The sequence below is a fragment of the Saccopteryx bilineata genome, chromosome 1, assembly GCF_036850765.1.
Source record: "Saccopteryx bilineata isolate mSacBil1 chromosome 1, mSacBil1_pri_phased_curated, whole genome shotgun sequence".
Lineage (NCBI taxonomy): Eukaryota > Metazoa > Chordata > Mammalia > Chiroptera > Emballonuridae > Saccopteryx > Saccopteryx bilineata.
The window spans coordinates 98549041-98561597 of NC_089490.1; the positions used below are offsets into that span (position 1 = coordinate 98549041).

General features: G+C 37.8%; 1 long non-coding RNA gene across 1 annotated transcript; it reads right to left on the minus strand.

The window, feature by feature from the left end:
* Positions 1 to 6754: 6754 nt before the first annotated feature.
* Positions 6755 to 8445, minus strand: LOC136319984 (uncharacterized). The gene is made up of 4 exons (XR_010728249.1): positions 8329 to 8445; positions 7806 to 7853; positions 7046 to 7166; positions 6755 to 6870 (listed from the first exon to the last, which is right to left on the minus strand). It is a non-coding gene; the product is annotated as an uncharacterized lncRNA (long non-coding RNA).
* Positions 8446 to 12557: the final 4112 nt, after the last annotated feature.

Here is a 12557-nt window from a genome sequence, read left to right on the forward strand (position 1 = left end):
TAAATAAAATGGAAATAATGTAAGTTATTTATTCTTTCTCTGCAGACCGGTACCAAATGGCCCATGGACCGGTACCGGTCCACGGCCTGGGGGTTGGGGACCACTGCTATAGAGAATGCAGAAGGACCTTAAGTGGTGATTCTTGGTCACATTCAATGTGTTTGGCAGAATTTGCAAGGTAAGCAGTCTATCTCTACTCTTATAAATTTTGATACATTTATTTCATAAGCCAATTATTTATTAATAGTAATTTTATAACTTTTGATATATTTATTTTTAAAGGCTAATAGTTTATTAATAGTAATTCAGTTATTAATAGTAATTCAGTTATTAATAGTAATCCAGTCTTTAAAAACAGGGAATCTATTATGTGTAGAAATGAAAGGCAAGTAAGTGTCTCTCTCTATGTGAGTGGTTTGATAAACAGATAATAATAATAAAGAAAAAGCAGTGAGGGCATTTTAAAATAGCCTCTAGTTCTTTGCCAAACTGTGAATGGGCCATCCCATTTTTTATAAATCTTGGCTGCCTGGCAATATTTTGAAAACTAAAATTTAAAATTAGTTATTTGGTTATAGGCTAGGCCCCTGTTTTTAAAGAATTAATGACATAGTTATAACTGTTAAAATCACATGAAATTTGGGCCTAGTGTTTACGCATAGTAAGATTAAGTACTAAACTTTTATCAGAAGGTTACGTATTTTATTTTACAATAGATATAAATGCTTAACAAATTTATTTTTAAATAATCTTTAGAAATAAACTCAGTTTTTGCTTACAATATAAGCCTATTAAATGTAAAGTGATCTACTTCTTTTCCTAGAATCAAGTTTCCAACTTTCTCATTTAAAACAATTTCACTCTCCAAGTTTGGCATCCAAGTTTTTTCTTTTTGTCGTATAAGAAACATTGACCGAACTTTTGTGTCTGATTCATGCCTTCTACTATCTTACAAATTGATGTCTCAGCTTTTAATTTTTGCAAGTCATGTACAGGTACTTCCAACTCACCTTTAGGCATATCTGCACGGCTCACTCCTCAATGACACCCAAGCCAGCAAAACACAACAGGCTCAAATTAGGCCAAAATTGAGCCTGAGGGGTAGTGATCTCTTTTATTCAATTTTAGTGTATTTGCTGCTGTAAGAGCACAAAACAAAGAATGAATTGGAATAAGAAGGAGCTTGAAGACAGACTTTGAAAAGATGACAGAAAAAATTATTATGGTTTTTTAAAACTTTCTCGTTAGCTTACAGAATATAAAAATGTTAATTAGATGTTCTCTTCATCCATTATCTCTTTTGGTAAATACTCTTTGAGTAGTATGAATGTTCAAGTACTTCCTCGAGCCTCCTGACCACCCAGAATATGATTGATTTATTTAATAATGTGTAAGGCAACATTAAAAAAAGGCAAATGTATGTTCTTCTTGTTTCCATAAATTGGTTATCAAACAAACATGATTTTAAGTTAATAAAACTATAACTGGAACTAATTTCATGTTTGCAAAAAAACTCATTCCCGGGAGTCAGCAAGCATGAAAAAAACTCACTACTCAAAAATTATAATATAACAATATTACAAAAGGTTTAGGAAAGAAATTAAGAAAATCACATAACTCTTCAACCCCAAGACTGTACCTTTTATCATTTATTCCTAGCCTTTATTTCGCATTCATATATGTTTTAATAGTGTATAAGTAATTTTGTGCCATGTTCTTCCTTTATGGTTCTCATAAACACTTGTCCCTGTTATTTTCATGATTACCCTATTTATTGGCTGCCTAACACTCTGTAACCTATGTTTCATGGGCCCTCCTGACCTCACTGTGAAGTCTTCCTCAAAGTGTGCCTGGGAGTTGTTGCAGGGAGGGAATTCCTCACTCGTGTTCCTGACCAGTCAGCTGCCACATGTATTGTTCTATTGTTATTCTCCATCGCTAGAGACCACCATGTTTTCAGGAAACACAGTCTGCATAAACTGATGCTGCCTCTGACATCATTTCCCCTGGATACTGTTGAGTTTCTAGATAGGACTTCTGTTTTAGTGTATCCTCTCCAGTCACCTGCCTTGATTTTACCCACTGCTGCCCCATGCAGGGGTCATCAAACTTTTTATAAAAACCGCCCACTTTTGCAGTGCTGGTAGACCTGGTCCCTACCGCCCACTAGTGGGCGTTCCAGCTTTCGTGATGGGCTAATCACGGCGCTGTTTGGTTGCACTGCTTGGGTTCCAGCAGGAGGCACACATCCTTGTGAATGGAATTAATGATTTATAAAAAAGACCCCAGAGAACTTCCTCATTCTTTCTGCCTTGTTGAGGACACAGTAAAGAAACAGCTGTCTATGAACCAGGAAGTGGGCTTTCATCAGACGCTGAATCTGCCAGTGACTTGAACTACCTTTAAACCACTCATTTTCAGTGATAGAAGAGATGCTGCGTCTATATATTAGGCTTGATGTGATTTTTAAAAAAAGCTTTATTCCAGTGGTGGCACGGTGGAAAGAGCATTGACTTTGGATGCTGAGGACCCAGGTTCAAAACCCTGAGGTCGCTGGCTTAAGCATGGTCTCATCCAGCTTTAGCGCAGGCTCACCAGCTCGATAACATGATCGTCAGCTTAAGCGTGGGATCATAGACATGATCCCATGGTCACTGGCTTGAGCCTGAAGGTCACTGATTTGAAGCCCAAGGTCACTGGCCTGAGCCCAAGGTTGCTGGCTTGAGCAAGGGGTCAATGGCTTGCCTGGAACCCCCTGGTCAAGGCATGTATGAGAAATAATCAATGAACAACTAAAGTGTTGCAACAACTCTGAGTTGATGTTTCTCATCTCTCTCCCTTTCTGTCTCTGTCTCTGTGTCATTCCAGGTAACATATAATATTATTAATAATCAGCAAACCTACTTTTGCTCCACCCTTATAGATTGGGATAATACTTTCAACTTTGCAGAGTGATTGTAAGGTCTAGAGTCATGCTTGTATAATATCCAGTGCCATATTGATATTGATAGCTAATAGTGTTATTTTTTTCATATTCGTATACTGGAAGCAGAGCTAATTCAAATGGTTTACCTCATTTTCAAAATGGCAGACTGGAACTATAGACTAAGAAACAAATTTTCACCGTTTTGTAGTTTTGATTAGTAATTTAAGAAAATTTCTTGAATGCAAAATAACTCGTTATAAAAAGACATGTATTGAATTAAATGTGAAAATATATGACTTTCATATACTTAAAAACAAAATGGCTTTAAATTAACTTTTTCATATTTTTCTTTTGAAAGCAAAGGTTCCATGCCAGCATATAGCCACAAGATACTCACTACATACCTCACTAAACTCTAGCATAAGCTATTTGCTATAGCTTGAATGTCTACCCCCCAACCCCCAATTCATGTTAAATCTTAACCGCCCAATATGATGGTATTAAGAGGTGGGCCTTTCTGACCTGTGGTGGCGCAGTGGATAAAGCGTCGACCTGGAAATGCTGAGGTCGCCGGTTCAAAACCCTGGGCTTGCCTGGTCAAGGCTCATATGGGAGTTGATGCTTCCTGCTCCTCCCCCCCCTTCTCTCTCTGTCTCTCTCCTCTCTCTCTCTCTCCTTTCTAAAATGAATAAATAAATAAATAATTAAAAAAAAAAAGAGGTGGGCCTTTGGTAAGTGACTAGGTCATGAGAGTGGAGTCCTCACAAATGGAATTAATCATTTATAAAAGAGACCCCAGAGAACTTCCTCATCCTTTCTGGCTTGTGAGAACACAGCAAAAAGATGGCTGTCTATGAACCAGGAAGTGGGCTCTCATCAGACATTGAATCTGTCAGTCCTTGATCTTGAACTTCCCACAACTAGAACTGGGAGAAATAAATTTATATGATTTAAAATCCGCCCAATCTATGGTCTTCTGTTAGAGCAGCCCAAATGGACTGACAGTGATAGATACACAATTCAGACAATGGCCAAGTAACACAGCTGGAAAGCTATGGTTTGAGAATAGAGACACACCCAGCTGAAGGCCGGTGTTGGTTAAGATGCTTAAGTCTGTTAGTGGATTTGAAACCGGGATATCTGTCATTAAAAAAGAAAAACAAGCAGAAGCAAAATGGGTTAGGTGGTGGACAGATTTTCAAGCGGCTAGCAATCAGTGCAGGTCTAGACAAGTAGGAAGTCAAGGTTGGGCAAATATGACAGTAACACATTTGAAACAAAAGCTTTTATTTTCACGTTCTTAAAAAGTATAGTTGGTATACAATATCATATTTAGTTATATTAGTTTCAGGTATACAATACCCACAGTTATTTTTGTTTGTTTATTTGTTTTAATTGGTTGATTGGTTTTATTTTGGTTCCAAAAAACTTTTTTATTTTTTATTTTTTTGAAGCTAGAAATGGGGAGAGACAGTCAGACTCCCGCATGTGCCCAACTGGGATCCACCCGGCACGCCCACCAGGGGGCGACGCTCTGCCCACCAGGGGGCGATGCTCTGCCCCTCTGGGGCGTCGCTCTGTCGCAACCAGAGCCACTCCAGCGCCTGGGGCAGAGGCCAAGGAGCCATCCCCAGCGCCCGGGCCATCTTTGCTCCAATGGAGCCTCGGCTGCGGGAGGGGAAGAGAGAGACAGAGAGGAAGGAGAGGGAGAGGGGTGGAGAAACAGATGGGCGCTTCTCCTGTGTGCCCTGGCCGGGAATTGAACCAGGGACTTCTGCACACCAGGCCGACGCTCTACCACTGAGCCAACGGGCCAGGGCCCCAAAAAACTTTTTTTTGTAACTGTGTTATGTCCACTGAGGATATAAATGGCCACAGAGAATAGTAGCCTTAGACACAAATGAGCTAGGCTCAAATTCCAGTTCTAACACTTATTAGTCATGTGACTTTGGGCAATTATTTCATGTTTCAGAGCCTCTACTAATTCACTGTAAAAAGAGGTGGTTGTGTTCGAACCATGGTTCTTACCTTTTTTATTTTTTTGGTGGGGGGATTGGGAATCATTCACCTTTTTTATCTGGTGAAAGAAAAGGATCATTTTTTTTTCCAAAAATGCCTATAAATATTCCCTCAATTTTGGGTAGACATCTTGTTTTATCGCATTAGAAAGTAATATTTTTTCACATAGAAAAAACTTACGAAATTTTTCCTCTTTTTATTCCTGTTTATTCACATGAATGGAGTGACTTGAAATAAATCCAAAGTATGCAAATAAAGCACAAAATTAAAATTCTTCTCCATGGCAAATTTAAATAATAAGGCTGCCATTTTTTGACTTGAAAAGAAGAAATTATGAAATAGTCTTTATAGCACAATGTCATTTGTGCTGTTTTATCAATTTTGACTTTTAATTTTGAAAGCAACAAGTGAAAGAAACCCCAATTAACAAAGTAGTCTGTAGCAAATGCATAGGCTTATGTCAAGACATACTAGATTTCTCTAGGACTCTTCAAGCTGATAGTTGCGTCATTTGTTCTGTCCTCATGTCAATTAACCTGGTCATCAATGCTGTATATGTCAGCAAGAAAGTGGTTAGAACCCACGTTTCAATTTTAAAGTCAAATGGATATAACTAGCCTTTGAAGAAGTTCTGCAGTGTTTCTAGGTGTCTAGATTTCTGCCCTGCGAGAAACTGACAAGTTTCATTACTCTTGAATAGAGCCAAGAGAATCTTTTTCAGCATGGGAAGGGATGTCCTTATCTGCCAATGTCCAATCTCTTTTTCCCACAGTGGCAACTTGGTTAAAGGGCTTGTGAGTTTTGTGTACATGTGTGTGTTAGCTTCCAAAATGGTGCCCTCAGGATCTTAGGCTGAAAAAAGCCTTATCTTACGCACATGATCAAATAAATCAAAATGCAAGTAACTTTTTCCTTATGAAAACATTTTAAAAGTAAAATCCAATGAATAACTTCATATTTTGCTTCCATTTCTTGATAAAACTTTCTTTGAACCCCAATAAGTCAAAGCGCTGAGTCTGGAGAAATTGATGACTTCTGCAGCAATATGTAAAACTGCTTCAGGACTACTGGCAAGGGCTCTGATGCCTGTGCAAGGTGATGTAGAAAGCTGTGACTCATGGCTGTCTTTCTTCATCAAAGCAGAAAAACCGGATGTGTTGCCAAACACTGCATATACACCATAGTTCTAAAACTTTATTTACCATAGGAGTTTGTACTTTAAGAAAGAACTTCTTGTCACCCCATTAAATTTCATTCCTTAAAAAAAAAAAAGAAGTAACTCTACCATTTCAAGGAATTCAGGGACCCTGAGATTTTCAAAAGGAGCTCATAAAATAAAATTCTTTAAAAGTTTTTAAACATGTGTCGACAGATAAGCATCAGAAAATGATTGACATTTTTTTTTTCTGAAGAGCATGGCATTTTTACAAATTCTTCCAAATTCTGATTCAAAATAACAGATGAAATGTCAGTAAATCCAAAGAATAGTATGTCACTTGGCAAAGGCACTGGTACCATAGTATTCCATTATTCCAAGCCATAATTTAACTTGATTATTTAAAAGCACAAGGCTCCTGTGTGACTTCTTTTGCCTAGCAATGCAATTAGAAGGCTTCAGACAGGAAGTGCTGGGGCAAAATGTAAGCTTTTGGGAACTTCCAGGCTCTCCAAATTGTCTTCTTCTCAAAACAAAACAAACAACAACAGCAACACTACCTCATTTTCTTGTGTATTTTCAGGGCAGAGAGATAGGTGTTTCTTTAGTTCTTTACCTGTTAGCTGCCATAAGCCAGAGGCATGGCGCACAGTAAACAATCCGGCTTTCATATTCATCACAACAGATCAGAGCATATCAAACCAAAGGATCCCATGCTTTGAAGCACATATGTCTTTCAGTTCCAGCTAGATCCAGTATAAAAATATATCTGTAAATATGTCAGGAATAATTTTAATTTTTAATGGTTGGGTTAGGAAGGCAAATTTAAGAGTCATTGTATCTTTTCTTGTAATTTGTAAATTTTTTATAATGCTATTATATTATTTTTAGAATATGAATTATATATTAAAATAAAACAGAATACTGGAAAAAATAAGACTTACCGAAATCAAGATGATATACCACTTGGCTTTCAAGGCAGATTCAGCAGAAGAGTTGCGTTAGCTATAACTAATTGGGCTAGCTGTTTTACATTTATTATCTCATTTGATTTTCATCATTGTCCTGCAAGACAGGTACGATTACTGCCCTCATTTTATGAATGAGGAGTTTGAAACTGATAGGATAAGCATCTTGTCCAATGTCACACAGCTACTGGCTGAGTTAAAATTTGAACCCAGGTCTCCTGAACTCCAAAGCTTGTGCTCTTAATTGTTATAAAAATAGAAAAAAGTCAGAGACACAGGTGAGAAAATAAGTGTGAGCAGAGTAAGCTGAATTCTAAATATCAGGTATTCATGGGGAGGTGATTAATTTAAAGAATAAACATCTTTGGAGAAGGTATCATGATACAAGCAAATCCAACTCCCTTTGCTCTAAATCTGTATTCTCAAAAAGTCTTCAGATCAGTGACTTAGGCTCCACAGTGACTGTTTACCAGGAATGGAATCCCAGTTCACAATTCAGGTTCTTAAAATTTTCCATTACAAATTAACAAATCTCTTTCATGTCAAGCAAGCTCTTGGGGGTTTGAGAAGTAGGAAACAGTTTTTCTGAGACCTGATCACACCATCTGTTTCTCAGAATTCCTTCTTTTATTCACCCCTGTATCCTCCCAGTCTGGCACAGTGTCTAGCAGTTATTGGGCACCCAGTAAATGTCAGTTGACTGATAAAATAATGAATGAGGTTTTGAAAGACTCACCAAGTCGATTTGGCAGACTATAACACCCAGCAACTTGTTGAAAACATGCTGCAAGAGAAATATTTAGACAAATCTGATCCTTTACTCTCCCCATTAACAACATCAAGTTTGACAATGGGCAGAACCATCCCACAATTCCTGCACAGCAAACCTTTGTTTGGACAAGCACGTGCCTGAATTATGCAGTCCTTAGTGGGGCTGACTCATGTACATCTTTTGGTCCCTTATGTCTCTTGGATTTTTTTGTAAGCATTTTATGCCATCATTTTCTTATCATTAAAAGCATCTTTTTCCTACTGCCCTTGGCCATACTTAAAGTTGTTCATTTGAAGCTTGACCACTTTGATAATACGCTGCGATTAATTTGTGCTTTTTCTATTAATCCCTTCCAAAACAAAAGAGAGAACTAAATTTTCTTCTCAGATGTAAACAATTTTTCCCCCTCCCCAAACCCCCAATATAATATTATCAGTTAGTCTTAGGAGCAGATAAGCAAAACATATTAGCTGTGCCGATAGTTTACCTTCCTCCTGAAGTATTCTTTAGTAATCCACTTTTTGCCATTTTCCAATTGTATTTTTTTGTGTTTTTTTTTTTCTGGGGAAACAGCTGTTCTTCCTGTGAATGAAAATGCTATTGCTCTCACTAAATGAGTTCGAATACCCTGGGAGGATTTCCTTCTGTGGCTTTGTTTGCTCCTAAAACAGGTTCTTCTACTTACTCTTTCTGGCCTCTGTAGGTTTGGTGAAGGGAAATATATTTTGCTGGCAGTGTTTTTGGATCTCAATACATTAATAGCCTGTTTTCTTACTGGTGCTCATATAAACCCTTGTCATGAGTGGGATGGGGTGGGGGATGGGGAAGCTTTGAATACTGCCCTAAAAGATAGCATTTGCCTTGGGAATAAACTCTAATAAATCCCTTCTCTCTATAAATTACTTCTATAAAAATGCAAAAGCAGTCTTGGCCGACAGAAGATGCAGTTATTAAGTGTTAAACAATCTGAAATTTTCCCGATGAGCTCAACTTGAGTGTCTGAAACAGACCCGAACCCATGATTCAATTCCCTATTGGGAACCAGTTTTATATTAAAACATGGCAAATATTATCTAAGGAATTTTACTGCAATTCAGCTGAGCACTCGCTCTTTGAAATTTACTACAGTGTGTTGGGCCATGTTTTGAACTTGAAAGTTTAAGGGATTCTTTATTCACACTCCTAGTCTAATAAAAATTATTATAAAAACAAAACTTCTTTCCTCTTAAATTGTATTGTGTATTAAAACTGCATAAAAATACTCTGTCATTTACATTCTACTCATCTATATCAAATATTTAAAGGGTTGGTATTCTTTTGATATATTTTATTGTAACCACCAAATATAATAGTGTGTGAGATAGATTATCAACATCTGCTATATATTTTTTTAATTCAATTCAAATAATTTTATGTAAGTAAACATATGCACATGTAAGCATAGGACTATATTTTTCTTCTTCTTTTTCTTTTTTTTTTTTTTTGTATTTTTCTGAAGCTGGAAAAGGGGAGAGACAGTGAGACAGACTCCCGCATGCGCCAGACCGGGATCCACCCGGCACGCCCACCAGGGGGCGTCGCTCTGCCGCGACCAGAGCCACTCTAGCACCTGGGGCAGAGGCCAAGGAGCCATCCCCAGCGCCTTGGCTGCGGGAGGGGAAGAGAGAGACAGAGAGGAAGGGGGGGGGGGGAGAAGCAAATGGGCGCTTCTCCTGTGTGCCCTGGCTGGGAATCGAACCCGGCTCCCCTGCACGCCAGGCCGACGCTCTACCGCTGAGCCAACCGGCCAGGGCCTCTTCTTCTCTTTCTTGAAATTATGTTGAGACTTACTCCATATGATAAGATGTTAAAACAGCATAGTGAATAAGTCAGACTTTTCTTTCTGGGTCTGTGAGTTCAGCTACTCCAGGTTCAATGCAGCCTTCACTCCTTACTTTCTGACATTATTCTAAGCCTCAATTTTTTTTCCACTGTAAAATTCAAGATTGTTGTAAAGGATAAATGAGAAATGCAAAGCACTTGGCCCACTGCCTGGCAAATTGTGATCTTAATCTTACCAAGAGAAAAGTCAGAATTTTGAAAAAAGGAAAACACAAATGTTATAAATATATAGATAAACATGTTGCTTTAATTGTTCAAATTAAATAGTTGAATTAATTTTTCATTTTCTAACTCCCACACAGTAAGATGAAACATAATCCATTACATAAACCTTTAGTTTAGAAGGGAAGAAGCAAACTAGTTCAGAAGAAAAATTTTTGACAGCACTGAATTCCAAAAGGAACTTATAGAGGGTACATTGAATAATATATTGAATAATGTTTTCAATAACATTTTATAACAAGTACTGCAACAAATTTAATATGGCTGTTATAATAACTAGTGCTAAAAACAAAAACTATTCAACTAAAATATAGCTCAATTAAAAGATTATGTAATGCACTAAGTAAAGATGGCCCAGATTTGTAGTCTTATGGAATCAAAAACATACTTACCAGGCATCTAATTTGTTCAGGGTACTGTCTTAGGCACTGTAGAGGAAAACAGATAAATTAGATTCCGTTCTTGCCTTCAAGAATTTACTAATTATAAGGCATGGGAACAAGAATAAGGAAATAATAACAAGGACTGTGATCAAGGGAAACTAGTGCAAACCCCAAAGGAATATGTAAAATGTCCTGTAGGTTCAAAAGAAGAATCTATTTCTCAAATGTATCAGACTCAGCTCCACGTCATGGCTTTTGTGTATACTGTTCCCTGTGCCTGAGTGATCTTCCCACTCTGCATGCGGAACTCCTCTTCTCCCTGCAGGTCCTAGTTTATGTTTTTACCTCCTTCTGCAGGCCTTCCCTAGTCAGTGTCCATATGATAAAATACTCCATATGATAAGATGTTAAAACAGCAGAGTGGAGGACACTCCCCATTCTAATTCTCTGTCTCAGCTGCTTGTTTATTGTTGCTTGTACCCATAGCACTCATTACAATTTATGATTTTTTACTTGTTTGTTAATTTACATGATTTTTATCTGTCTCCCCACGTAAAATATAAGTTCCATGAAGGTGAGATCATGTCTGTCTGTCTTGTCAGAGATTGAATCCTTGATACCTAGAAGAATGCTTGGCACATAGTAGGCTCTCAATATATATTTGTTGAGTGAACAAAATATTACATTTGGACGCTGAGGTCACCAGTTCAAAATCTCAGGCTTGCCTGGTCAAGGCACATATGGGAGTTGATGCTTCCTGCTCCTCCTCCCTTCTCTCTCTCTCTCTCTCTCTCTCTTCCCTCTCTCAAATGAATAAAAAAATATTATCTTTGGTTGGTAGAATCAGGGTGGGTTTCATGAGAGGAATGAAAGAATCCTTAAAAACTAGATAGGTTGTAGGTAAGGGTAGGGAGAAGAGAGATGTTCCAAACAAGAGGAAAGGCAGAAGCAAATGTTTGGAGCTCACGAAATGCAAAGCCTTTTCTGAGAGCAGCAAATGCTGTATAATTTTAAACTTAAGATGAACTCTTAATCTTCCTGCTTCCTCCTTCTGTTTTAACATGTAATTGGTATACGTCTTATAATCACTATCTGAATGTACTATGATTGTATCTTTTTTTATAAAATGTTATTTAATTGACTGTGTTTCTCATAACCATCAATGGCATTTTAGAAAGGAGAAAATAAGCTCTGACTAGGTGGTTCAGTGGATAGAGTGTTGCCCTGGTGAACCAAGGTCACAGATTTGATCCCCCTTCAGTGCACATATGAGAAGCAGCCAATGAGTATCTAAAAGGAACAAGTTGATGCTTCTCTCTCCCTTTCCCTCCCCTCCCCCCTTTTGTTCTTTCTCTCTCTCTCCAATCAATAGAAAAGGTTTAAAAATATAGAAATGGAAAAATAAAGTAAATCAGTTTTACTGGAACACAAAGTATATGTTGGGAAGCTAAAAAAGTTCTGTTGTAGAAGTAGTGCTGTGGGCATATAACAAGGCCAGCGTGGTTAATTTATTCACAGTGAGAAGGAGGAGTTTCTACTGAAATTGTACTACTATATTTTCTCCCAAAATAGTTGTAAATTTTTCAAAAAAGATATATTTTTTTCTTTGATCTTTTACATTTTAAAATTTAACCTCAAGACAAATGCTTCTCTGTATAAGGTCCAGGAAAAGATAAATCTTCCCCCACTGGACTGTGAGATGTTTGAAGGTATAAACTATATTTCTAGTGACTATCATACTATCTGGTATGGAGTAGCCATTCTATCAGTGGATATGGAATGTTAAATGTTAAATGATTGTTGAAGCAATGACAAATGGTATTTTACCTTTTTATTTTTAAGTGAAAGGATGGGAGACAGTGAGACACACTCCTGCATTTGCTGGAAGGTGATGTACTCGGACCAACTGAGCTATCCTCAGCCCCTGGGGCTAACGCTATGGAGCCACTGGCTGCTGGAGAGGAAGATGGTAATAGTGGGGAGAGAAGGGGGAGAGAAGCAGATGGTCAGTTATCTTGTGTGCCCTGACGGGGAATCAAACCCGAATGTCCATATGCTGGGTTGATGCTCTACCCATTGAATCAACCGGCCAGGGCTGCATTTTACCATTCTTTATATGAAAAAGAATTTATTAAGAATAATGAAGATGAAGACAATGGTAAAAATTTTTGAAGTTCATCTATGAACAAGCTTTGGGGGAGGGAACTGTTTAGCCCACTATTTGGAAGCA